General features: G+C 46.7%; 1 protein-coding gene across 2 annotated transcripts in view; it reads right to left on the minus strand.

The window, feature by feature from the left end:
- Positions 1 to 25,767, minus strand: part of SYT16 (synaptotagmin 16) — a 98,763-nt gene that overhangs the window by 67,606 nt on the left and 5,390 nt on the right. The window contains exons 4-10 of one of the 2 annotated variants that reach the window (XM_080596368.1): positions 25,431 to 25,560; positions 23,839 to 23,904; positions 14,724 to 14,787; positions 9,694 to 10,056; positions 9,174 to 9,299; positions 5,848 to 6,024; positions 1,409 to 1,494 (exon numbers count right to left, since the gene is read on the minus strand). The gene's annotated coding sequence lies outside the window, so the exon portion shown is untranslated. The remainder of the gene's footprint in view (positions 1 to 1,408; positions 1,495 to 5,847; positions 6,025 to 9,173; positions 9,300 to 9,693; positions 10,057 to 14,723; positions 14,788 to 23,838; positions 23,905 to 25,430; positions 25,561 to 25,767) is intronic. The other variant, XM_080596369.1, reaches the window with a different exon arrangement.

The raw sequence follows: 25,767 nt of genomic DNA on the forward strand, positions 1-25,767 counted from the left end.
CCCAATCCTTTTGTCGCAAGCTCTCCTCTTGTTAAAAATAATGGCAACAACTAATTACGGATCCTCACAGTTTCAGCAGGTAGGTGGAAGAAGAAAGGGATAACAGAGAAACGCTATTATGCAAATGTGACATTAATTGCTGAAAACCACGGAGCCTTTTTTCAAAAACACAGATCTCTCCACAATAGAGAGGAATGGTGACAAATTCAGACAAAAAAAAAAAGGTGCTCCCTGAAGTCCGGCATCCAAATACTAATGCTCAGAAGTAGCAATGTGTCTGAGACATTGCCAGTGATTTCCTATAGTGACCACCAGGCACCTTAGGCTTTGCTCAGACTGTAAGACCTCCTGAAGTCAGAGGTGTGCCTGTTGCATTAAGAGCAGTGCTCACAAAACAGGGAACTTGTAACTGTATGCATATTGTCAGCAAAATATTATTTGATAATCAGCCTTGTGTTAGTTTTCAGAAGGCAAGAATGGAAACACCTTCCTTGCCCATAATACTTGGCCTGGGTATACCAGGGAGCCAGATTCTGTCTCAGCACCGGTGTAACCCCAGAGTTACTCCATTGAAGCGAGTCGTGTCCTCCAAGTCAAAATCAGGTCCCTCGCGGTTAAATAGCCACTCGTCACCATAGGCACGCACAAAACAAACCCAACAAACAGTTCTGTGCTAAGCAGTAGTACAACCAATCAACAATGTGTAACTTCCATTACTTTTATTTCTCAAACCAAGGGCTACAAAAAGGGCATAAAGGAAGTCACAGATTGTTGGGGTATTAGAAAAGTGGTGTTAGTAGTGGCAACCGTGTTCTTTCAATGTAAAGGAGGGAGAAATGTCTGTAATTACTGGATTAGGGGAATGAAAGTAGAAACCTGCAGTCAGAAATTACAGCGCATTCTGTAATTGAGCTGCTGTCATTCATCGGCTTGCACGAAGACAGAAGATCCAAAAGGAAATCACAAGTTCAAAAGCCTGGAGAAACACCAGCTTACACCACCACTCGAGCCCACCCACCTGTGCTGTCAAGCTGTTCTCATAGAGCAGACCCAGTAGACCGAGTCCCCACTCCGCCTGCACTCGTGCTACCCAGCCTGCAGGAACTGAACAAGCCGGGGTCAATCAGAGCAATTACTTGCATGGAAATTAGCAGTGGGAGAGCCTGTCTAGCTGTTTAACACAATTCTGTTATTTCAGAAACATTTTGAGGAGTCACCCGGTTACTGTTACTCCTCCTTCCCCCACATTTGCTCCACGGTAGCACAGCCTATGGAAATTGCTGTACTGATGGTATGGACCACCACAGGCAGCGCACAGTTTGGGAACCGCAGCCCTGGCTGCCAAAAGAAGTGGGTGACAACCCGCTCCTCATTACCATTTTGCATAAACTGATGGCTTAGTCCGTACCTGCCATCTCCTGTCACTTCTGCGAAGCCAAGCGCCGCTCCTGCCGGTCACACTGGGAGGCTGCGGGGTCGCTGGGAGAACTAGATCTGGTTTCAAATGATTTAAAAGGATTCAGAGCCACAGATCCAAGCAGGCAGCTGTCCCTACCGACTCAGTAACCGCTCCCACAGCTACACTACCCTTAATTCGGCCTTGTTGCGGGCCAGGCTTTCTGATATCTAGGCAGGCATCAGTGGCCACATTCACACTTCCCCATGCACTCTTTTTAAGAGCCTCTATCCAGACAACTGAGAGAGAAAGCAATTTCGAAGAGCAGCTTCATTTCGGCATTGAGAAATTTCCCTTTCGAGAGCTCCTCTCCCTCCTGCCCCTGGCTGCTCAGGGAGCCTGGCAGCCTGGCTGAGCCACGTGCCTCAGCGAGGTGACATCTTCAGTCTGCACAGAGCCCCAGAGCTCCTGGACCCTCAGAGTCAGGGTTACAAAGGCCAGCCACAGGTTTATTCATTTTGGAAAAGCACATTTGTGTCTTCCACCACTTAGCACTGGAAGAAGAAGGTCTACTGTGCGTACCAGAGTGGTACCATCACACCGCACCCATGTTACGTGTTTTAAACATCAAGCTCAGCCTCTGCTAACATACCAAGGTCTCACAAGCTGCACATGATGTTCCCAGCTCCCGGCTGGGCCCGGGCCGTGTTGACAAAGCAGGGCCAACAGGCAGTGCTGCTGCCCTTCCTGCTCTTGGCTTTTACAGGTGTCGATTCCTTAAAGCCTCAGCTACTGAAGATGAGTGGTTTATGTAAGAACTGCATCTCCATTTATTTATTTTAAGTATGTTTCTAGCCACAGAGGCTGGAGCAGGGGCTGTGCAGAACAGCTTGAGAACATGAACTGAAAGCGCTCTCAAGGCTGACGGGACAGAAGGAAAAAATGGAGAAACATTTCTTCAAATCTCATATTTAAGCAGATTTCACGTATCAGGAGTACAGGCTTAAGACTGTGACAAGTGTTCAAGGCAAGGTGCAACTGAAATATTTTTGTATAAAGCATGGTCAGAAAATCACAATTCCTTTCCTGGTCTCTGGTCACATCATTACATGAAGATTGCGGTACAGAACAAAGCGGGCCCTTTTCTTTTTTGAGTCATGGCATTGAAGCACACGGTTCAATACAGCTCTTTACACATGGGTTTGCCCAGCATCATTGTGTGTTTCTGTGAGGGAGTTCACTTCACCCACGAACTTTTGAAGCAAAGGGCTCGGCAACACAGCAAACACCATCCGTAAGAACACCATCACCACCTCTTCGTCATGAAATCCACACTACAAAATGGGACAGCAAACCATCACAGCCCCAAAAGAGGTCTCACGAGAGACCCCACTGACAGGCCTCTGTTCAAGGGAAGGACCCTCCTTGCGCAGGCCACCATCTACATGCTTGGGCATAGCCAAGCAAGCTTAAATAAATGTGACCTCAGCTCGGTGCTACCCTCCTCTCACTTAAGCCTTTACCAGATTCTCTGTGCAGCTTTGCGGCCTGCTCTAAGCTCTCTCTTGCAATGCCAAGCCTGTCCAAAATACAGGGTGATTATGTCCAGACGAGCTCCAGCCCCAGCAGCAACTGGATTCCTGCAGCTGAGGGAGAGGCCATCAGGGGCAGGGCATCCTTGTGCAAGAGATGGGCTCATCGCTAATGTCAGTGAAGGAGTCAAGAGTAGCAACCACAAAAGCCTCAAGTATCGGAAACGTTACCCATTGTGTCCCAGCAATTAAGAGCCTTTGTCCTGGAGTCTTCTAAAAGATTTTCAGTTAAATCATCATTTTCACAAAGGTTTTTCCCTTCTCTTGTTCCTTTCATAAGGACAGAAACTGCGCAATTACAATTAAATTAGTAACAAGCCAACCAGATGTATCATAGAGCCATGGCGATGGAAACATCTCTTTCATTCTGACACCCCATTCTGAGGTCAGGCTCTTTATAGAAAAGCAAAACCAAAACAAAACAGACTTTGACACTTTACAGTACATTTTCTGAATGTCAGCTCACGCACCTGCAAAGTGCAAAGCAGGCAGAATTGCTTATGTTTCAATACCAACTCTCCTTTTTTACTGGTAGGTAAGTTAAAACTCAGCTAGATCCAAGGACAAGAGAAAAACATGCATCAAACCCAGAAACATCCAGAGGCTATAGCCTTTGTTTACATACGCTGTTGCAAATTTTGGTTTATCCTACTGCAGAAATTATGGTCATGCCAAACACAAAATGCCTTCTGACCTACTTAGACCTGTTATAATGCTGACAGTCATAGCAGACTAATATGTTCTAACCACTCTTGATTCCAGATGGGGAGAAGTGGAAGGACTTCCCCAGTCTGAGAGTTAAGAACTGGGAAGAACAATCATTATCAGCTTACATGTTACAGAACAGCAGAGCCTGTAGAGTCAGGATCTCCTCGCAATAAACACAGCTCACCAGAAGAAACAAGCTGAGAACAGGAAAAGTGAATGCTAACCATTAAATTACATGTTACAAACACTTCATCCTGCTCCTTTCTACCCAGCAAAGTAGGACTGGATTTGAAACCAACTCTTGCTTGTCAACACTACTCTTGGGAGAGCTCCCTCACCAGGCAACTGCTGTGCCAGAAACTGGCTTTCCTGGCTTCCCAGCCCAAGCTCAGGTTCCAGGTTTCTGCGTTTGCCATATGACATGTTATGTCAGCCCCGGGTTTAATCTATCCTCTCATGCTGCTGTCCTTTAAAAACATTAGCATTTCCTACACGTATATGCCATATTGGCCTTACAAGTATCAAAACGCTATGGTAAAATTTAAACTAAATATAGAGACCTGATATTTTTAAATAGCTCTTAGCTCCAGCTCACCAGGCTGATTTTGTAGGAACAGAAAAAAAGAGGGTCCAACTTTAAGTTTCTATTGTAATTAATGATTACAACACATTCCTCTACCGAATCAGATTTAGCACCTCATTAACGTGTGTGGTATTTTGCTTGTACGGCACAGCTGTAGTTAAAGTTGAATTAGTGTTTCCATTATAAACCCATGTTTTCAAAGGTTTATTACTCAGACACATAAGATTTAGTCTGAAACGAAAATTGCCATCGAGTGTGTCAGCTGGGAAGCAATTTTTTGTCCTTCAAAATTCGGAAGGAACAAAACAAAAAAAGCAAGCCACCCTGTTTATTAATAATTCACATTTTAAAAGGCATTGCAAATACATGTTTACATGATAGCCTGTGACAGCTCCATAGAATGTCAACGCCTACACATTCCTGCGAGATGTGTCATCTTAAAAACTGAAATAAAAGCCACATTTTTACACTACTTGATGGGAGGGGAAGAGAAAGGAAGAAAGACTTAAATATAATCTTGATGAAGGAAACGGTTTAAAAAAAAAAAAAAACAACACAATCTTTGCTTAGAAATACCAAAGTCAAAAAATTTTAGCAGGGGAGATTTGCAAGCACCATTTGCTTTGGTAACTTGTGGGTGCCATCAGCCTGACCCTGTCTCACTAAATATATTTTGCAAGAACCAGCGAGTCCTACTGACTTCCTATCACACGTAATATCCAAGCCTTTGCTTGCTCAAAAGTCCTGGACTCTTAAAGTATAACCAGACCAAGTCCCTTGCAAAAGCCATGCTGAACTCAAGGCAAAAAGTACATCAAAAAAGCTCCAGAGGCTCCAGGCTGTGCAATTGTGCCTTTCTACAATTACCTTTATGACTGAACCTCTAAGAAGACAACCTTTTAATTGTGAGGCTTCTGAGGCCACTTCTTGGCTAATTGTCTCAACGACTATATGCTTATGACATGCAAATTTACAAATAAATGTATGATGAAATTATCAAATTCTCACTTACCACCATTACCAGAATAGATGCCTTTCTGACAGCCAAGAAACATTAAAATGTTATTTTTGCAACACAGTAAGGTTTCCTCACGGGCACTCTTACAGTTATTTTGACTCCAGGACTCATGGGTTTACCCGAGACATAATGTTTCCAGGCAAGAACAAATGCATGAAAAAGCATGTAATAGCTACGGCAAGAAAATCAGGACAGGTACATCCTTCAGGAGCAGAAAGGCAGTGTCGTTACTTAGAATTGTTCACATTTTGTTCTTCACTGGATTAACAGCACACTCCCATAACAGACAGAGAGCAGGGAGTGTTTTTTCCCCAGTGTTGCCCTCCATTTCTCAAGAGAGTACTCCAGACAACAAAGATAATAGGAGCCTGGTAGCGATTGCATATCCATTTGATCAAGTTTTGGAGGTTACTATAATCTATCCAAAACCCTGCTGTTTTCCACGCAAATAACCCGAGACAAAGCAAATGGCTCTATCTCTATCCTCTCCGCAATCAAAGCCTCGAGAAGATTCTGTACATCAAACGCAGTATAATACTGTGATACTTACCAAGGCCCTCACTAACTCTAGACTTTTCTCTGTACTGTTTTCTTCTCCCTTGTTCCAGGCATGAGAGTCCACCTCTCTTTTCAAAGCAGAGCTTCTTGTTGATGAAGAGGAAGAGGACTACAAGGAGGATAACGAAGACTCCAACTACAGACAACAACCCAGTGGCCTCAGGAGTAACTAGGAAGAAAAATTCAGAAAGAAAATATCAGCACAACTGGAAGAAATTGTCCAGAGAGAGATGGGTTTAACCACATCTGCACCTACAGCTCTGCCTCCTGTTCTCATCCCCAGAAGAAATAGCAATAAAATTCAGCAGAACTTGGACTTGTTTTAGATGGTTACATCAGGCCAGGCTTCTGAGGACATAAACAACAGGGGTTACGTCACACACCAAACCTGATTCTGATCAAGATCTTCCCTTCTGTCACACGGTGAACTCCATCACGGGAGACCCTTACTGACTTCAACAAATTTCATCTTAGTGTAGAAGTCCACTGGCTTCAAGAGAGGGACTCCTGACCGATACTGGCAACAAGGACCTAGCCAAGGAAGTGCTGTTGGCCATAAACCATTCCTGAGCCTGTAGAAGAATGCTCAGGGGAGGCTGTGGGGAGGATTAGCTCCGGGGGAGAAGGCCCAACGCCTCCTTTGGAATTTGTACATCTTCTCTAAATCCAGCAGACTACGCTGGAATAGCACTCATTAACTTCACTACATTTACTAAGAAACAGGTTAATGCCTAGCCTATGAGCCTCATTAACCTGTTCCTTTACCCTGAAGGAGGAGGTATATTACCGGGGCACAGCGTTCCCAGGCTCCAGCTGAGGCAATTCAGTTTAGCTCCCCCAGTATCAGTTCTGGCCACCCGTAACAAGCACAGTGGATCTGCACCAGCTGACGACCTAGTGCTATACATCAACATCCCCACCTTAAATTGTGGAGAAACAGTCTTATTTCAATTCGTCACATTCCACTGTGCCACCAGGTCTGCAAAAAACCGCAGGCGCCAGCAAAAAGCTTTTAAAGCCGTTTCACCTCTCTCACACATATCAAAATGCCAAAACAAGGGACAAACACTGCATAGATCATCCAGCGTGGATGGCAAGGGCACACACGTCAAAAACTGTAAGTGCCGTGGACAAAAAAAAAAAATAAAAAAAATTGGCTTGTTATTCTGGTAATTACTTCACCAAGAAGAGGTGAAGTTCAGTTGTCCAATTCAAGTCAAAGATCCCATAAAAATGAAACATCAGCAGCATCAGTGGCACACCAGGGATGCCTGTGCTTGTAAAGCTACAGCTCATAGATGAGATGAACAGTTGGAAAGGATGTAAACAGAGCCAGCCCTGCCTGTGAAACAGCCCACTGGGAGTTTACAAGACTTGACTCAGCAAAAAGACTCAGGCTGGAAGAGCTGAACCATCTCCAGCTACAGCCCGGAGAGCGCACTCCAGGACTATGATCTTGGGGATTTTAAAAAACTGAATTGCTGCAAGGCGACGTGCCTTAACTGGAAACAAAATTCACAAACACACAACAGCAGCCCACATAAAAGCAGGCGAGCGCTGGGGGCTGAGCCCAGCGTAACAGGGGTTACACAAACCCTGGAGCTGGCTCCGACCTCGCTCACTGCAGTACAAGGAGGGAACATAAACACGGGCTGAGTTATGCCAGGTCAAACGACAACATGATCAAACCTGCATTTGCCTTGCTCTCTTCCGTATGGGCACATTCACTTCTCTGGCGGACACATCTACATCCCCCTCGTGCCAGCCCAGCGCTGAGCAGGGGCCATGAAGGCAGCAGGTCTCCAGCCGGGGCTGAAACTTGCCCTGTCCCCCCAGCCCCTCAACCCCGGGCGCAGCTGAGCGATGCACCCAGCAGCTATTTTCAGCTGCTGAAGTCACCATGAAGTGGCTGCAGGAGCCAAGTATGAACCAAAGGAGCTGAGTATAAATCAAAGTAGCCATAAACCCAGGATATATATGACAGCCCAGCTGGGTCCCATCGCTGACTCTTCCTTTTCTTGAGCACAGGAAGCAAGCGAGCCACCAATATTTCTGAACACCAGTTGTCCACCACATGCTCGGATATGCTACAAGGCCCCCAGCCACAGAAGTCCCTGAAACGCCCCTTTCTCCAACAGAGCTGCAGGGCACCTTGCAAAATCCCAAAGGACCACCGCAGGTCTGGCAGGACGTGGTGCCCCCTGCACAGGTTGCTCCTGCACAGCGCCCATCCAAGGAGGGTCTGCACGGCTGCGAGGTGGTGGCTGGGACTTCTGCAGCACGAGGCACAGGAGCTCGTGCATCCTGTCCCACAGCTTTAAGCAGAAGTTTCCTCTTCTCTCCCCCACGTTATCCGTGCCAGATACTAGTGGTTTGTGCATCAGCATCTCTGAGGGAGGGCTGCGAGTTTGCACCTGAGCACTGTCTCACATACGTGGGCAGAAACATTACATCTCTGCACCTGGCTCCTGCTGGAAGCACGTATTCCTCTGGGACAGGAGCCACGCTGGTGCTCGGCTCCTCCGTCATCAGGGAGAAAATGAGCTGCACCTGCATATGGTCCTGAGCACGGGGCCCAGCTCTGCTCTCAGCCCCCAGCAGAAGGGCTTTCTCTGCAGCCACGGAGCTCCAGGCTAAGCCTGGGCAATCATTTCAGGGCTGATTTGGAGCAGAGCTCTGTTCTGGCTTATTCAGAACTACATATTACCTGTATTAAAGTGTCACTGGAGTGTGTCAGAGCTTCTCGCCCAAGTAAAACATCCAGCCTCCCAGCACTGGGTGATGCACTGTGCCCAAGGGCAAGAAGAGAAGCTGGCATTCAGTTCTTGGTCCACACTCTGGGCACCCAAGGCCAGGAAGGAGGTGGTCACCGTGTGCTTTGGGACGTGAACAGCCCATTCAGCCAGGACTTTCTCCCACTCATTTACCCATTTTTAAGCCAAGCAATTAACGGTGTAGATGTCTTTGTGAAATGCCACAGTGAGTCCCCACGTTCTGCAGCCCCAGGAGAGAGTGCAAGCCAAGAAATGGTGTTAACACAGCTGGCAGGCTGAGGGCACGCAAACTGCACACACTCCTTTGTGTACGCTGCTGAAGAACAAACAAGAGGTGCAGTGTGAAGGGCCCCAAGCCAGGAAAGAGGAAACCAGGGAAAGAAGGGAGGTGAACACGAGACATCTGGCAGCGGACACAAGGAAGCACGAGACATCACAATGCTGTTCCGGCTCCTGCACTTCCCTCAAAGCTGCCTCTCTGCTACCAGACTGAAGGCAGAACCTGCCTGGAAAAGCAGTTGGGAAGTACTGGCCACGCCATTACCTTCATTGAATCTAGCTGGGTATTTGCTTTGCAGCAGGTTTCACAGCAGTTCTGCTAGCTTTCTGGGCACCTCCAAACGGGCCAGGTGAATGAATGCAATTGCCGTAACAGATTCACTTGGAGAGTCTGCAATTAACAAAACCTTAATACAATTTGCTTTGCAAGGGTTAACTTTTTGCATAAAATTGTATTCCAGACAATAGCTCTTTAATTCCATTTGTTATCAAGCTTCCTGCAAAAGGAATGTTTACTGGTACTTTTTAATTACGAAAAAAACCATAAATTGTCTGTTTTACTGTCTATGCTAATTACATTTCATTATATATTTGGAGTAAGCTATGATTTTCCTGCTGGTTCCCATGACATTTTTCATTATCAACCACTAATTGTCTAGCATGCACACTGCATTGTGAACCAAGTAGGCTGATGTGTGGGCAGAAGTTCTAGCGAAAGCTGCAAGGCAAAAGAAGCGCACATTATTATTATTACTATTATGATGTATTAGAAGGTTTCCACCTACTTGCATACCTCCGCGTCCTCATCCCCATCAGCAGTGTCACAGCACAGCAGAGCACAGGAGCCCATCTGCAGTAAGCCTCATGCTTGGCAACGATCAGCAGCTATTGTAGGAAAGTTATCTGGGGTGAAATGATGACAGCAGCCCCACTGGGGCTTGTCCACAAGGACAAGTTTCTTGTTGGGGACAATGAGAACAGCAAGCAGGTTTCTCAGTCACTTCCTCTATTCGTTGACCAAAGCACATGGCTATCAGGATCTCAGGAGTCACCTTGCCCACCCTTAAGCTGAGGTCAGGGCTATAAAGGAAAACAGCACCATATGTGGACTCCTAGAGGGAGGAGAGCAGATAGCTAATGGGATCTTCCTGAGGGAGCATGAAAAAAAAGCGAAAGGGTTTTCATGAGCAACAGATTACACTGTTTGCATAAAAGCAAAACCTGTAATGAACCTGTACCTATGCAAGCTCAGAAAGTGCCACAAAGGACAAAGCAACTCACTGCACGCAGCGTTTCATAAATTCCAACCGAGGCAGAGTTGTAGGAGCAGATTCTTCATATAGCAAAGTGCTAGAACAAGGAGCGCATGACCACTGCTCCCAGGATCATCGTTATCAGCCTTGGACAGGTGGCAATTCTATTCATGTGCACCACACACACACAATACACAAACACTTCAGAAATAAATGTGTGTTTTCACAGGATTGCAGCTCTCCCCTGGTATCTATTTCAAAGGAGACAAAGCCCGACCCTTCCTAGCAGCGCTGCGAGGGAACGGTTGTGTAACTCCTCCTCTTCTCCTCAAGGTGATCCACAAATACATTGTCAGACCCGCAAGCAGACTACGTGCAGCACTGTGGCAGGAGGGTGAAATTCCCACCCAAGGCAGGAGGACTTGCCCTGCACCAAGGCTCAACTTTCACACGCTTTATTTTTATGTACTGATTTACAGACAGCGAGATGTGGAAGTTCTCCAGTCCTTTTATATAAGGACTATGAAAGACTGAAAGAAACTTTTGACCTGACCATGCTTCTATTAAATTCGGCTGCAAAATTTAATTGATGAAAAGGTGGAAGAAAGGTAGCTGTTGCTGATGCGGTTGCAGGTCACCTCTAAAGATTTAAGCAGCCCTTATGTCCTATGACATAGGGATGCAATTTCAAAGGTCTCAAAGACAGTACAGCAAATTCCTTTCCCTCTCTTCTACAAGCCGCACAACCACAGCATCCAAACACCTTGCAGGCTTCAATGTGCTTACGCCCCCAGCAATGCTGCAAGGCAGGGAAATGCTGATGCAGCCACTCCACGGAACGGGAGCCTCAGCACAGATTTTCTACAAAAAGTGGTAGAAGTAATGCCCAAAAGAGCCTTAAAGAAGAGTCCTGTTGATCTACACAGGCACTTAGCATCTAGAAGTACCTCAGTTTTCAGCCTGAGGCTGAGGCTCCCAAACCGAATACCTACAGCACCTTTCTACAGATGACACCATACTGACAGCTGCTGGCCTCTGGGCATCTCCTCAGACACCTAAAATCACCTGAAAGCCACGGGGCTGGCATTTCTTTCCCTAAACCTGATTCTTCTTAGGGATGCAATCCAGGAGATGTGCTCAGGTGAAGCCCAACACCTCCCAGAAACACCAGGGAAGGCACATCAGGCACAACAGGCACACGGAGGCAGTAGCAATAAATGAGAGCTAAGAAATGAAAGGCCCCGGACATTCTCCCATATACTCGTATTTTTCTTTTCCCTGTACAATGTCCCTGCCTCACAATCAGAGGGGAGCACCCTCTACCCTTTCAGCTGAGCAGGGCTCACTGTGCAGCCAGTTTTGGGGCCAGCAAGAAAGCCAGCACTGGTACACCTTATTTTTTTCAACCTGCTTACTGACGTTCGAGAAGGACAGACCCAGACTCATGTTCTCAGGATACAGTCTGGGCTTTACTGTGTATCTGCTGCTGCTAAGTGACCAGAACATAAAAACCTGGAGGTAAAACCTCAAGACCATCCAGCAGCTTACCTGTGAGAGCCATAAGCCAGCAACTGGGAGAGCCAAGTTCAAGCAGGCTTTGTCTGAGACCAGATCTTCTACCTCCCAAAGGCTGCTCTATAGCTTGTATACGCTACTCTGTGGCAGCACTGCTTTCCCTGCAGCAGAAACACCACCCTAGTTTTGAGCAATGTCCCTGACAATGTTTGTGAGAGAGCAAACAGCTCTGTAAAATATTCTGCCTTCACCAACAGGCAAAAAATTAGAAAATATGAAGTATTAGTTTTGCTGGATGCATTTCAAACAACTCCGGAGTACTAGGTCAAGGCAACAGCAAGTACACTGTGTTTGCATACGATGATGCCTGATGTTCTGCAGCTCAAAGAGTCCTGGCTCTCACCCAATTCTCCGTGTGCAAGCACACACCGCAAGTACAAATGAGAAAAGGAGACAGAAGCATGTCATAATGGACAGGGGAGCACTCACGTTGTCTAACGGAGGTGACTCAAGTAACAGTCCAGGCTTCTAAAGGATGATCCAGAGACTAATTGTTAATCTTATTAATAATGTTAGACAAGGCCCCAGTTAAGCATGGTTTTTAAAATTCATTGAAGTTAACAGGGCTGTGGAGACTGAAAATGTGAGCAGCACAGCACTCGAATTGCCATTCACAGAATTAAAGTTGGTCCTCCACATGTCAGGGCTGAAGAGGTTTAAGAGGGACAGCACAAGGAACCTCGTGGTCCCAGCCAGGTACCAGTACCCCCTGTCCCACAGCTGCTCCCTGCCCCAGGCTACAACAGGATGGTCATGGCTTTGAGCTCTGCACACAGACTGAGCCCCCTTCTCTGGGAAAACAGGGAGCAGTCAGCTCTGCCAGACCCCAAACCGTCCTTCTGACCAGCTTCCCATATGTACGTGTCCTTCCCCAGACGTTTGGCTGCGGGAACGCAGGGCACAAACCGTTAGTGAGAAAACATCTTACTGTGCTAAAGAGTCAGACATGAAAGCACCTGCAATACCCAGATAATCCCACCTCTCATTTAAGTTTCTACAATTTGAATGCTCATGAGCATTTCAGGCTGGGCAGAGCAGCCTGAATCCTTCTGCACGTCCCACTGCCCACAGTGGTCATGCTCCCTGCCCCCATGGAGAAGAAGACTTAAGCTCTTTTTTCTCCATAATCTGATCTACTAAAATGCTACAGCAGCCACCTTCTCCCTGACATTTTTCCCCAAATGAAGACTTCCTATTAAGAAAAAATATTGTTCTCTGAGCTGGGCCAACATCTGAGATAAACAGTGAAAACTGCAGCCTCCACAGCGGTTTGTCTCAGTCCTCCTCCAGACCAACAAAGGAAAATTAGAACCAGGCAGAAAATCATTTTCCTAGTCCCCGGGTACTTCTGAGATCTCCTGATCAGCACTTGGGCAAAACCAAGATCTTCAGAAAATTATAACAGGCTGAGTCTGTAGGTGAGTGTCCCACCTGCTATGAGAAAACACCGACGCTCAGGTCTTCCTTCTGTCATTTCATGGCTATCTCAATGCTCACCCCAATCTCAAATTCTGTTTGTACGCTCCAACTATTCCCCATTGTAAAAACTTCCATCAGACAATGCAGTGAGAGGACTAATCTGGTGATCAAAGCTTTCACCTAAAATGTAGAGAACACCTAAAATGCAGAAAAGCAACAAAAAGACTGTAGTGATAACTACGTACACAATTTGGATTACATCAAGTGGGAGAAGGAAACTAGTCCCTAAAAGCCAACCTCCTGCTGCCCAGGGCTCTCATGTTAGAGATGAGACCTGGATTCAAATGAAAGTCTGAACGAAGCAGGGCAGAGACTTAAACGGGCAGCTTCCATGTGTCCTTTGACTCTCTTACCACCAGAAAACCTACTGCTGTGGCAAGGGACAGCTGCTTTCTCCTGCTGTCGCCATGCTTTGCTCAGAGAGGAATTCCATCCTGAGCAAGGACATGATTTGCCTTTAGGAAAGGTTTTTCAAGACGATGTTTTTCTTAGAAAAATTACACATTTTAACCAAACTGAACTGTCTGACAAGAATATGTTTTCTCAGAAATTCCCAACCGACTTACTGCGATAGGTTTGTCTTTGATTGTGTCCCAGGCTTGATTTCAGTCACAGTACAACACAGAGTTCATAATCGGATACATTTTGTCATAGCTGACACCGCCACTGCCTTCCTGGTAGAAAGGGAAGGCTCGGGCTGTCAGTCTGCCACCTTTCTCAAACGCTCAAGTCACGCTTCCTTTTTTTTCTTACTCCTTTTCCTTTAAAGACAACTTCTTTGTTGCCATGGTATCACTAATGCAGTATTTTGAGACAGGGAAAGAAGACAACCATGCATCATCACAGTGACACATCTATCAACTGCCATCCTCTCAAAAAAGGGTAAATAAATAAGGATGCCAATGTAGACTTTTAAAGGCTCCTCTACCCTTTTTAATTTCTCCCTTTCATACACAAATTGTAGCCTCCAAAGGCCATGCCTTGGCTTTATGACAGAGAAGGTCAGAAATTGTCTCTCAGCAAGCAGTGTCTGGGTTTATTTTTTGATTCATTTTCTACTCCCCATGCTACATGACACCAGATGAGGGGCATGAACACAAGAGAACCAGAGCACCAGCACATCCACAAAATGCCAGCCTGTTTCCCCGTGTTAGACCACACAGTGAGAATTTTTGATGGTGTTTCCCATATACCACCTTCAACTCACCAGCTGTGGTCCTGTTAGCACTGTATCTTTCCTATCAACTCCAGAATTACTTTAAAGGTACCTTAATTAACTTAGCACACCAAGGCCTTGCACTCAGCATGATGGCATTCCCCTCCTTGACACTGCATCAGGTCCCTTCCAAAATTTCAGAGAAAGCTCTGCACAGCACTGGCCCAGCCCTTCTATCTCATCAAAATCAGGAAGATGCCTGTGTCCCAGCGCTCTCCCTGACTTTGAGTCCAGATCAACGAACCAGCAGCAGACCAGAGGGACATTGAGCACGCCAGCTCCCCACGCGCACCTCAGCTGCACCATCGCAGTGGTATTCAGAGTGGTGGCATGCTGAGCATTTCAGCTCCCAGGTCCTGCAAAATGAGAAATAATGTAATGAAATGAAAACCAATCCAAGCTCAATTCATCAACGTTTCTGCAACAGAGGAGGGAATGGAGAGCAGCAAGCAAAGCACTGATGGGAAGTCAAACTGGAAGGATCCCGGGTATTGGTCAAGAATTCATCGATAAGCAGAGAGTCCTCTTGCAAATGAAAAGAAGTATTTTACATTTGGGAGAGAGGAACAGGGAGCAGAGGGAGGAGAAAGGAGGATCTCAGTTAATGCTTCTCTGTTATTTGGGGAGAAAAAGATTAAGTTGTCTCCACTCAGAACTGAAGTGCTCTTACCTCTTCAAAGAGGAATCTAATTGGGATCTTTATGCTGTCATGTACTTATTTTTCTCATCCACAAAACCTTGTTCTTAGTTCCACCGATGTGACCCAAGGCAGAATGACTCACCACAGTAAAAGGCCGGACAGCAGCTTTTTTTTTTTTTTTTTTCCAAAGACCTAAATAAACCCCTCTCCATCAATTGACCAAGGACGATGCAGCAGTAAACCTCTCGCTGAAGGCTGCGCGTTGCCTTGGCAACCTGTCTGATCTCCATTGCTCCAGGGACTGGAAATGTGCTGCCAACAGGAGATTTCAGCTAATCAAACCAAATCTCCTAATACTTAGACCATCTCCCATCTGCGGAGAGCAGGCCATGTGCCCACGGGAAGCGGGGCACCCTCTGAACACAGCCCTGGCTCCTCCTCACCCCGTTGTTTTTTGGCTCCTGGTAGGCCGTGGACACCTCCTCACAGCTACGGAAGGAGGCCATTACGTGCTGGGTATCTCGGTGCACTCCTGGAGAGCCTCCTGGGAGGCTGAGGAGAGGGACAGGCAGCGAGGAGACCGCCTGCCCACAGGCAGCAGGACCCTGACAAGGCCCATGCTTTCTCCACGCCTCAGCCCCCTCTTGAAAGAAATACCATTTTTGAGGATTGGGAACAAGCCTGGTGCCACCTGTTACAAGTGTGGCCTTCTCAATCCACCTCATCCATTTTTCAGCCCCCATTAAACACATCCAGACATCACCAGCCGTGGCAATCTGCTGACCTGAGAGAAAAATTGGGACAGCCGCGTACCACCGGCCCCTGACCTTCCTAGACCAGGCACTGCTGTCAAACCGCAGTGCAGAACACCTGCTTTATTATAAAACTCCTAATTGAAAATGCTAAAAGGGCAGCTTCAGTGCCTAATTTTGCCTTGAAAGCACAACCAGTAATTGATTTTTTTAAAACTAAAACAAGGCCTTTCTCTCGCCCATTCCACCAAACGCTCCTGGCCCACGCGTTTAAGGCCAGCCACAAAGCCAGACAATTAGCCTGGCATTTAGGCAAACTGAAGGGACATGAAAAGAGGCCAAAATGGCAGACAGGAGGGAAATTTCTCACAGAAGAAATTGTGCCTCGGAAAGAAACTTTACTTGGTGGCGAAGAGATTCGTGTCAGTGAAAAGCCCCCAATTACCATCTAGCAGCCCTCAGCCCTACATCACGTAGCATGGTTCTGACTGTGACCTTTCCAAACAATTGCTGAAGGAAATTGGGGGCTTTGAACAGCGCGGCCAACCCCAGCGTTCAGGCTCTCCTTCCCCTGCTGGGCCATTCTTTATTGTACCGCGGAAAACATTAACCCACCACTCTCTGAACCTGAAAGCCGCAGGCCATACACTGGGTTTTGTGGGGACATTTAGGTGTGTTTTTGGCCCAGTGTGGAGGCTGTCTTCATAGGAGAGGCTGTGCAGAGGCGCAGCTCCCTGGGACCTGGGCTAGCTACCGAGCTCAGGCACCAGCTGTTGAGGAATGGGATGGATGAATTGTTGGTATTTAAGAGGGAGCCCTGAAGCGGAAGAAGGCTGCTCATAAAGCAGGGCGTGGTTTCCAAGAAAGATCATATTATGGAAGATTTCTAGGCCTCTAGTATCGACCAAGTGACCTACGCCCTGAGAAAATACGTCCTAACAATAACAAAAGCCATTAACACAAATGCTCGGGGAAAAATGCCAGTGGTTTCTAGATTCGTGTATTTAATAGAGTGAAGAGCTTAGTGAGTACTGCCACCTTTTACAATGTTACTGTGAAATTTTCTCTACACACTTTAGCATAACAAACCGATTAACTTGTTACTAGGGCTGCAAGGAGAAGGGCATGAACTGAAGTCGTCATTCTGCTAACCCAGGGCTCCGTGACAAGGGAGAGGAAAACAGGTCCCACAGGCATAAGGAAACGTGAACCAGAGCTGGTTTTAATGGTCAGGAGAAGACCTGGGTCCCCACATGTGCCTTCCCCCCTTATTCTTCCCTGTACCATGCGTTCTGTCCATTCCAGGCACTCCTCGGATAGGATTACTCTCAGCTCAGCCAAACTGAATCAGAGGTGGACCCTGGGACTTACGCCCAAAATATCTGTCTCTGCCATGGCAGACGGCCATGGAAATCAAAAGCGGGCTTCTCACTGACTTAATGGGGACCAAGAGTGATCTCAGAGAAAACAAATGTTGGTGATGCAAGACACCCTCCATAATTCCTTTGAAAAACCAACTCACAAAGCAGGACCTCAATGCTATGAAAGCTGGGAGAATGGCCCCCTCCAGACAAAGGTGACCACAACTCTGCCCCAGAGGCATTAACAAGTTTCAAAGCATCTGTTCAATGTTTCTTTCAAGCAAGATCAGTGATGTTGGACCAGCCTCAAGGCCAGAATGGAGAGCCACACCATTTAAGAGCCACAGGAAGAGTGAGAAGGGGGGAGGCAGACAGAGGTGACTGTCAGACAAAACAAATGCAATGGAGACAGACTAAAACAGATTCTGCATATTTCAAGGGGATTGCAGTTCCGATACTCCAGTCCAGCCCATGTGAACCCCTGCACACATTCTACAAAACACTTGACATGGAGGACCACAAGAACGAAGCACATCATTCCTTAGATGTGTTCAGACACGTGCAGTCACACCATGGAGCCTGCTTACTATTTTATTTGGATTTCTCCAGCTATTTTCTCCCACAAGCACCAAGCTACACTTAGGCCCTTTCCTTAATCTACCTCAGTCACAAGTACCTACACGGATCCATGGCTTCCCCTGGACAGGGATCAGGTGCACCCTCTGCTTAACAGGAATGCAAGTTCTCTGCACTTGCATTACTCATTCTGGGTCTGTAATTATGGTCTTACCACTGCTCTACAGTAAAACCTGAAGCGACAGCAGGAAACAGCACAATGTCAAAGCAGAAAACGGAAGAAAAGGCTAACTCCTATTTCATTATTTGCAATTTCCAAGATCTTTGTATTACCACTTCAAGAAAACCCAAAAAAGCATGCAAATCCACAGTAACGAGTACTGCTAACACGAGATTTGCTCTTAAAACCATAATTGTCACAGAAGTGACAAAATAGCAAAAGTTATCTTCCCGCCGAGAAATAGCCGCAAATCACTGAAAACACTAGACTTACCTAATTGTTGTTACATAAAGCAGCAAAACAAGTCAAACCAGCAATGAAATCCCCCCAAAAACACTCTTCTCACAAATAATACGTTTCACAGCTTTCTTCCTGGGGCAGGTTGCTAAATCCTTTGGACCTGTGGTGTACACACACGCTGGGCAAAGCTGCAGAGCCCCGAGTTTCAGGAGCAGGAGTGGTGCTCTTGCTCTTTCTCTGTGTGTACTTGTTGACTTAAAGTCCCAAGGAACAAGGAAGGCTGCTGGTTGGTAAACACGTGACAGCCACCAAAGGAATGTTAGCCAGAGAAACGAGATAAAGCAGCCTAAGCCACTTTGATGGGCTTTGTTTAGAAATTACCACCTTACCCGTAGCTTTCCCAACTACTCTGCAACTTATGAGTGCTCAGTCTTTATTTGAACAATTATCTTGCTGATAAATTTACCTAAAAAAGAGCAAATTACCAGTCAATTACCACAAAATAGCAAGTAATTGTTCTCTCCTGTACAGACATATAATTTATTGTGCTGCATAAATTCACACTGTGGCCATAAATATTTTGCATCCACTTTAGAAATGTAGCCTTTCCATCCTGGAATCCCACAGATTTGCTGGGAAGAGCAAAGTGAGGATCAGAGCCGGCATTCAGTTGAAAATGAAGTGTTTTATCCCCATGGCACAGCACACCTCTTGCCTTCACCAGGCCTCATCCAGTCCTTGCTCCCCAGCTGGCTCTGCCTGACGAAGCTGGAAGAGCAAAGCAGCACCAGCAGCTCTGCCACTGCTGATGGGGTTTGCGTACCCACAGGTAAAAACCGTTCTTAGAGCAAGAAGAGTAAGACTCTGCATTATTGTGTGTGCAGCACAGCACTGATCCGAACGCAAAGCAGGTCACAAACCTACTACACACCTGTGACTAGTGGGGATTTCATCTTGGAGACTGCCTCTTATAAAGTATTGCCTTCACTGAAGGAAAAAAAAAAAAAAGAGGGAGAGAGAAAATGGACTTCACCTCCTGATTTGCTTGGTTTTGGTTTTAGACCTTAATGCATATTTTAAGGAAGGCTCTGCGATGCTTGCTGTAAGATCACATCCTGTCCTCACTATCCACACAATTGATGCTCTGAACATGGATTTGGGATGTAGATTTGATCCGCTTTAGAAGGGTTAGCTTTCCCCATCATTCAGGTCAAATCCATCCCCGCTGCCTCTTCTCCCTGCAGAGAAACTGAAGATCTTCCCGGCAACTTATTAATTACTGCAAAATTCTGTTCCTGGTTTCTGTAATATCCCATCCTCCTCACAAGCAGTAAGGAAAAGCTGTAGAGTAAAATCACATCAGCTGAACCCAGCTACACCCAATGGTCAAAGCAGGAGGGTCCATGGGGAACGCCAACAAAAACATAGGGAAGGAGTGGAGTACACCCCCTGCCCAGGAGCTTGCAGACCTGGCCGTTCACCACCAAAACCAGCTTCTGGCCCCAGTGCCTGTAGCAATTTTGAAGTTGGCTCTAATCAGCTATCAGCAATGTCTTGCCTCTCTAAAGCAAACTGCTCCCTGAGGCAATTTTTCACTCACCCCCACCCAAAAAAAAAAAAAAAAAAAGGCATTCTGATGAAACTGTTTTTAAAAGTTGCTGCCTGGCAGATCCCTGAAGAATAGTCCAGACTGGGAGCTTCAAAATAAAAGCTACTTAGAAAGAGCTGAAGAGGGAGGAAAAAAAAAAAATCCTTGCCGAGCAGACGCCAAGCCCCGTGACTTCCAGGAGCCTTGCCACCCCGGGTATCCCATGCATCGGGCAGGTGATGTGCTGTCTGGTTCCCCGGGCTGGGTGATGACTGCAACTTTCACTGTGGCCCTTACCATTTTTCTGTGGTAATAAACATATTGATCCACTTTTATTTAAATTTCTCCAGAATTCATCAGGACCGTCATATTTCTGAAGGACAACGGGAGACAATTTAAGTCTTCCAACTCGCATGCACTCAGCTGCTTTCTTTGCTCTCTGGCATTAACCTCTTACTCTAAACTTTATTCTTGAATATATCATTTGTTATGTTGCAATGAAAAAAGTACTACAGGAATATCACTACAACAACACTAGGAGAATAAAGCTCCTGTCCTTGTCTACTTGACACTTCTCTTTTTTCTACCACTTTTCCCCCCCCCCAAACTGTTGCTAGAAGAGCTCTGGCAGTACTGGCAGAAATTCAAGCACCCTTTCAAACAGACACAGTTTTTATTATTATTTGTCAGCCACCAGCTAAACTGCAAAAATATTCCTTTTATACCCTGCTAAATGTCAAGCTGTTATTTTAAAGGCCCGGACAATGCGTCTCACACGAACCTTTACACCGCTGTTTCCAAGACCGAGCATCCCCTCGCCAGGGAGCACGGGGAGAAGGTGCCAGAGGGGGATTTGTAAAAGCTGGGAGGAGGAGGAAGCTGCAGGGTCCCACAGAGGTGGCAGGAGGCCTCCCTGAAGCCACAGCCCCGCTGCCAGCCCCATTCCCAAAGCTCCCCACGTGCCGCTGGCTGTGTTTCAGCCCATGCTGATGCTCTCCTCCCAGGACGTTTTGATGCTGCCATGATTTCTGAATACCACTCAGCACTAATGCCTAAAAGAAAGCTTAGTGTAAAGTTTGCAAAAACAAATGCACCTCCCGCTTCTTATGCTCAAAGTAAAACTACGTTTCCCCCTCTGCCCCAAGCTTTATTCAGAAGAAATATGAGACCAAAGAGAGAATTGTGTAAAACAGCCAGGCCCCTGAGTGTGTGTCAAGAGACAGGGAGTCAGCGAGCCCCCAGGATGGAAACCCTTCTGAAATTGGCAGCAAGTCAGTGCACTTCTCAGTCCTCTTACCAAGATGTGTGTATGGGATTGAAGAAGCCCAGGCACGTCTCAGCGCCCGCTGTCTGCCCGGTCCTTCCCTCGCCTGGGCTAGCAGAGCACGGGAGCTGCCTACACTGGAAGGAAGGTGCCTGTGCTAGATGAGTGTGAACTCAGAAATATTTACACAACACATTTCTGCCCAAGTCATATTCACCTGCTGCTCGCTAACAGGTGTAGATGACAAGGTTCCCAACTCGGGAGCAGGAGCTGTCGTGGCAGACCCAGCGCACAGATTACACACATGCCTGGACTCCGCTGCTTTTCCCCAGCAAATTGCTATGAAGTGGCACAGACCAAAGCACAGCCTTGTTTACCTGAAACCGCACTTGAAAACTACCTGAAATGAGATCCTAAGTCATTAACCACAAGCAAAAAGATTAGTTTCACCTATAGACGAAAATATCAACAAAATCAATGTGTCTCATAAACCTGCAGAACAGAAATCTGACCTGGTTTGCAGAAGTATGCAAAGAAACTGTGTCTGTTTAGATTATTAAGTCAGCAGTAATTTGATGAAACAATTTCCCTGTGGCTGTTCCAGCATGTGCTCTTTGATGGCCAGGCTCGCTACAATCCCGAGTACCTGCACGCTTCACACTGTTCTCAGGTCCAAGCCTGACTTCTGCCCTGAGCTTGGACTGGGGCGTTCACTTGTTCCACTGAAATCCCTCCCACTAATTCAATGGGTTTTGAAGAGAATCTGAGCAGTCCAGCTCACAGATATTTGGAGATTTTTGGGGCAGAACCAAGGGTCTCTGCTCTTCCTTGCAACCTACACATTTTTTTACTGTGCCAGTGAAGGTGGGAAGAAGGAAGGCAGAGCTCAGTCCAGCAGGACACCCGGCAAAGAAGCTGGTATATAAATCAACCCCTAAAAACAAAGCTAGCAGACAGGCCGTCCAGAATTCCACAAGAATTTCCAAAGAAAGTCTGTGTACATGTGGATGGAAGGAAGATCAAATCCATTTAGAGACCTGAAAATCAACGGTAAACTTTCTTTTTCTAATTAGAGGTGGGTGGTTTATTTAATAATATCTGAGCATATGAAGAAGAATAAACACTGAAAGACAGCGTTGCTAGAAACACAACCAAAAGTCTGACAACTACGGATGAGATGAATGGAGGCTGGAATTCCCCAGAAAAATGGCAGTTTTTCTGTCAGAAGCTAAGAAACAGATGAGCAGTGTTTTTCACCTTGCAGCTGAGTCCACAACACACTTTGGAAAGAGCAGACAAAGTAGAGAGCTTGGGGGTTACATGAATCCCGTTTGCAAGCAAGTGCATGGAGAGGAGAAGAGGTAAATCTCCAAAATTGCCCGAAGAGAGCTGCAGACAAACATGCTGTGCAGGGGGGGAACCAAAATGAGAAGAACACAAATACCAAGTCAGCACACAGGCTCCTACCAAAGCAAGGCAGCAGGGCAGATGAGGCAAACAGACCCAGACCAGAGGCGACACCAAGCAGCCTACCAAGGGAAGTGATACGAGAGGCAGAGAGGAAGATAGCTGCTCCATCAGCAATCTTGGCAGGACTGGAAGAGACAGGACCAAACAGCTCAAGATGGAGAAAAAAAGCAAGCAGTAACACGTGCGCTGGCTGAGAACGCTGCTGAAGAAGAGGAAGATGCATGCAGAACGGCTTTAACTAATTCAAACACTTGCCATGTACAAACACTGCAATCTAATCCCGGTGACACTGATAAGCAGCAATATCAGACTGAAGGAAAGGAACCAGCTGCTCGCGATGCACAGTAAAACCATTTAAAGATGCATAAGCAAACGCAGGCAGCCAGTAAGGAGCCCAAAGCACCAGGAATGTTATCACTAAGCCTTCACAGTACTTGACATGCACAAGGTCTGTCATCTGCCTGTGCTCAGCGTACGTGAATGACAGGCAGGGACCTGCTGGGAGCTCACCACGGCACGAAGGAGAAGGGAGGACACCAGGGCCATGCGACCAATCCAGCCCGGCCCCAGCCCAGCTCCGAAACAATAATTTGTCTGAATGCAGAGCAGGGAAAAACCAAAGCCTTCTGCAACGGCTGTGTGCGGCCCTCAAAAACTCTCAGCTTTTGAGAAACTCGAAAGCCAGAAGGAAATACCCAGCACATGCAGGGAATCCCACACTGCAAACAGATCAGCCGTGCTTCCAGATGCTTCTGTGCAACTGCACGTGAATGTAATATGGTTACCTACCAGCAACGGAAAGAAAATCCGCGAAAAGACAGTCAGCAGGCTAACAGTGCAGGGGGCATTCCCCTACCAGTAATGACAAAGATGCAAGGGTAGCCCAGACCAGGATTTGGAAAACTGAATGTGTTTTCAGTGACAAGCAGGTTGGTTTAGGACACAGAATCAACAGAAGGACACAAAAGTCACTAAGAGAAAACCAATCAAAGCAGGCAGCTTCTAGACGATAGACACCAAGGACTGTAAAGCCCATAACAGAGATGAGTGTGACCAGGCTCTGCTTGTCAGTCAGTCATGGGAAGCAGTGGAAAAAGTTAGTGGAGGACCTCCAGAGTTTGGGTTGGTTAGAAGAAAGTAGTGTTACACTAAGAGAACCCCTTCACAATTGCCCATGACAATTTAGTTTATTTAATTAAGTGTATTTACTCTGGTAAAGCTGAGATTTGAACATTTGTTACCAGGAAGGGAACGTGATTTTCAGGAACATCGCAGCAAAGCTCAGCACCAACTTACCCCTTTCTGCAGAAAAAACAAATCAGAATAGGGCTTAGAGGACCGGCTGGGAGCTCATACACAGACCTGGATGGAAAAAAACAGAATCGTCCCTCTCATCATTCATGACAAGGATGTCAAGTGGTTTGCTCCCCTCCAGACAACGCCGTGGGGCCCCTCGGGATGGTGCCACAGCTGCCGAGCAGATCCCTTCGCTGCCCTTTGCTTCAGCCCTGGCACAGGCTGCACCAACATAAATCAGTTGGCCTGGGGGGGGAAGGCTCAGTGGTTCTATACTGAATTCTGCTTTGTTTAATTTTAACCTTATTTCACAGTGCATTTTCAATCTAAAACTCCTAATACATCGAAAAAATAAAATCAGAGTGATTATTAGCTACCAAAGCTTGGTAAATAAGAACCTTAGCTTAAAAGTCCAGCTCTAGATTTAAGAAGTGGCAAACCTTAACTTAGAAAGAAATCTAGATGAAAATTACGACCTTTGAATAAAACTACCTTTAAACGTTAAAAGACTTTTTTTTTTTAGACTCTAGTGCTCAGATACTCTGGTTTTGGGGTATTTACTCTTAGAGAGAGGTAAAACTGCTAAGTGTGATCCCTTAAAGAATCTACAGAACTTAGTTTTTGTACCCACGTAAGTTAGCTAAGTGAAGTAACCTTCACTACATTTCAGAGCTTATAATAATTAAAGTTTACAGTAAATCCACCGAATTCAATAGAATTAGCTGGCCATAAATCTTGGAGCATAAAACTGGTTTGTGGAGGTAGCATGCAAGCGATTCTCAGCCTTCCTGCAAGGTGCCAGCCATTGAGAGAGCTGATTAGACAATCTTTGATTAATTGCCTGCTGTGTAAGAGCCAGGGTCAATCTACTCAATTAGGTGAAGGTCTGGTGGAGATCAGAGATGTAAATCAAAACCTACTGCAAAAGCTTCAGCACAAGATGAGAACATACCAGCAGCCTTCCTTCCCTGCAAGGAGCAGCAGCCTGCTCTCCATCCGCTGCCCTAAGTGGATGCCATAGGAAAGAGCACGAGCAGGACACCCACGTGTGCCCTCCTCTTCTGAGTAACCTTCCCACCTCCAACCACGGTCATTTCCAAGGAGATCTGGAGCCTGACATGGCTTGTCTTCTCCAGCCTCTCGCTGAACCCACAGAAACCTCTTGCACCCAAGGCACCCTTCAGCAGAGGTCTTTGCAGGCTGCCTACTTGCTGCCACCTCCTTCTGAGCCTGCTCCTGATCCCCCTTTGATGTCCCTCAGGCTTTGTGAGGCTGTGAGCTGCCCACCTCCTCCGCTGCTACTCAGCCAGGTCTCTGATCCCCCAGAGTCAACCTCTTTTCCTGCTTTATGAGTCTGTCAACCAGTCCTGCCCAGTGCCAGGACTTCCACGCCTCTGGCCCAGCCGCCCGTCCTGGACTTCTCCCAGCTCTGCTGTTTGCTTTAGGGAACGTGCCCGGTACTCATGGCTAACTCCAGGCTTACACAGTGGTGTAAGTGGCAGTTGGCTTCCAAGTGGATTTCAGCCACGACACTCCACTTCCCTAATACTTGGAAAAACATTTATATGGAAAACGACAAATAACTTCAGTACCTTGCAGATAAGAGGTATGGGAAGAAAGGGCGGGTTGTGCCATCACACTCCTGTTCCACACGTGGTTGGCTCAGAAATCCAGGGTGCAGGCAGCTCCTGATCTTCAAGGCTGACAAAAGCCATCGGGAAACTGCAAATCCCCAGACGTGGCAAGCAGCGAGCCATCAGAGCAAGCGAGGCCAGCGGGGAAGTGGTGTGAGGTGATAAAAAGAAGCAGAGATTACGATTAGTAAAAGCAAACGGACTGTGACACTGTCCACTGGGCTAAGGGAGATTGGGTGTGCAGACAGAAAGCAGCAGTGATCTGAAACCACAGTTATCCCACACGGATGGGGAA

This window comes from Anser brachyrhynchus (genome assembly GCF_964034855.1).
Source record: "Anser brachyrhynchus genome assembly, chromosome: 5".
In the NCBI taxonomy this organism is placed as follows: Eukaryota; Metazoa; Chordata; class Aves; order Anseriformes; family Anatidae; genus Anser; species Anser brachyrhynchus.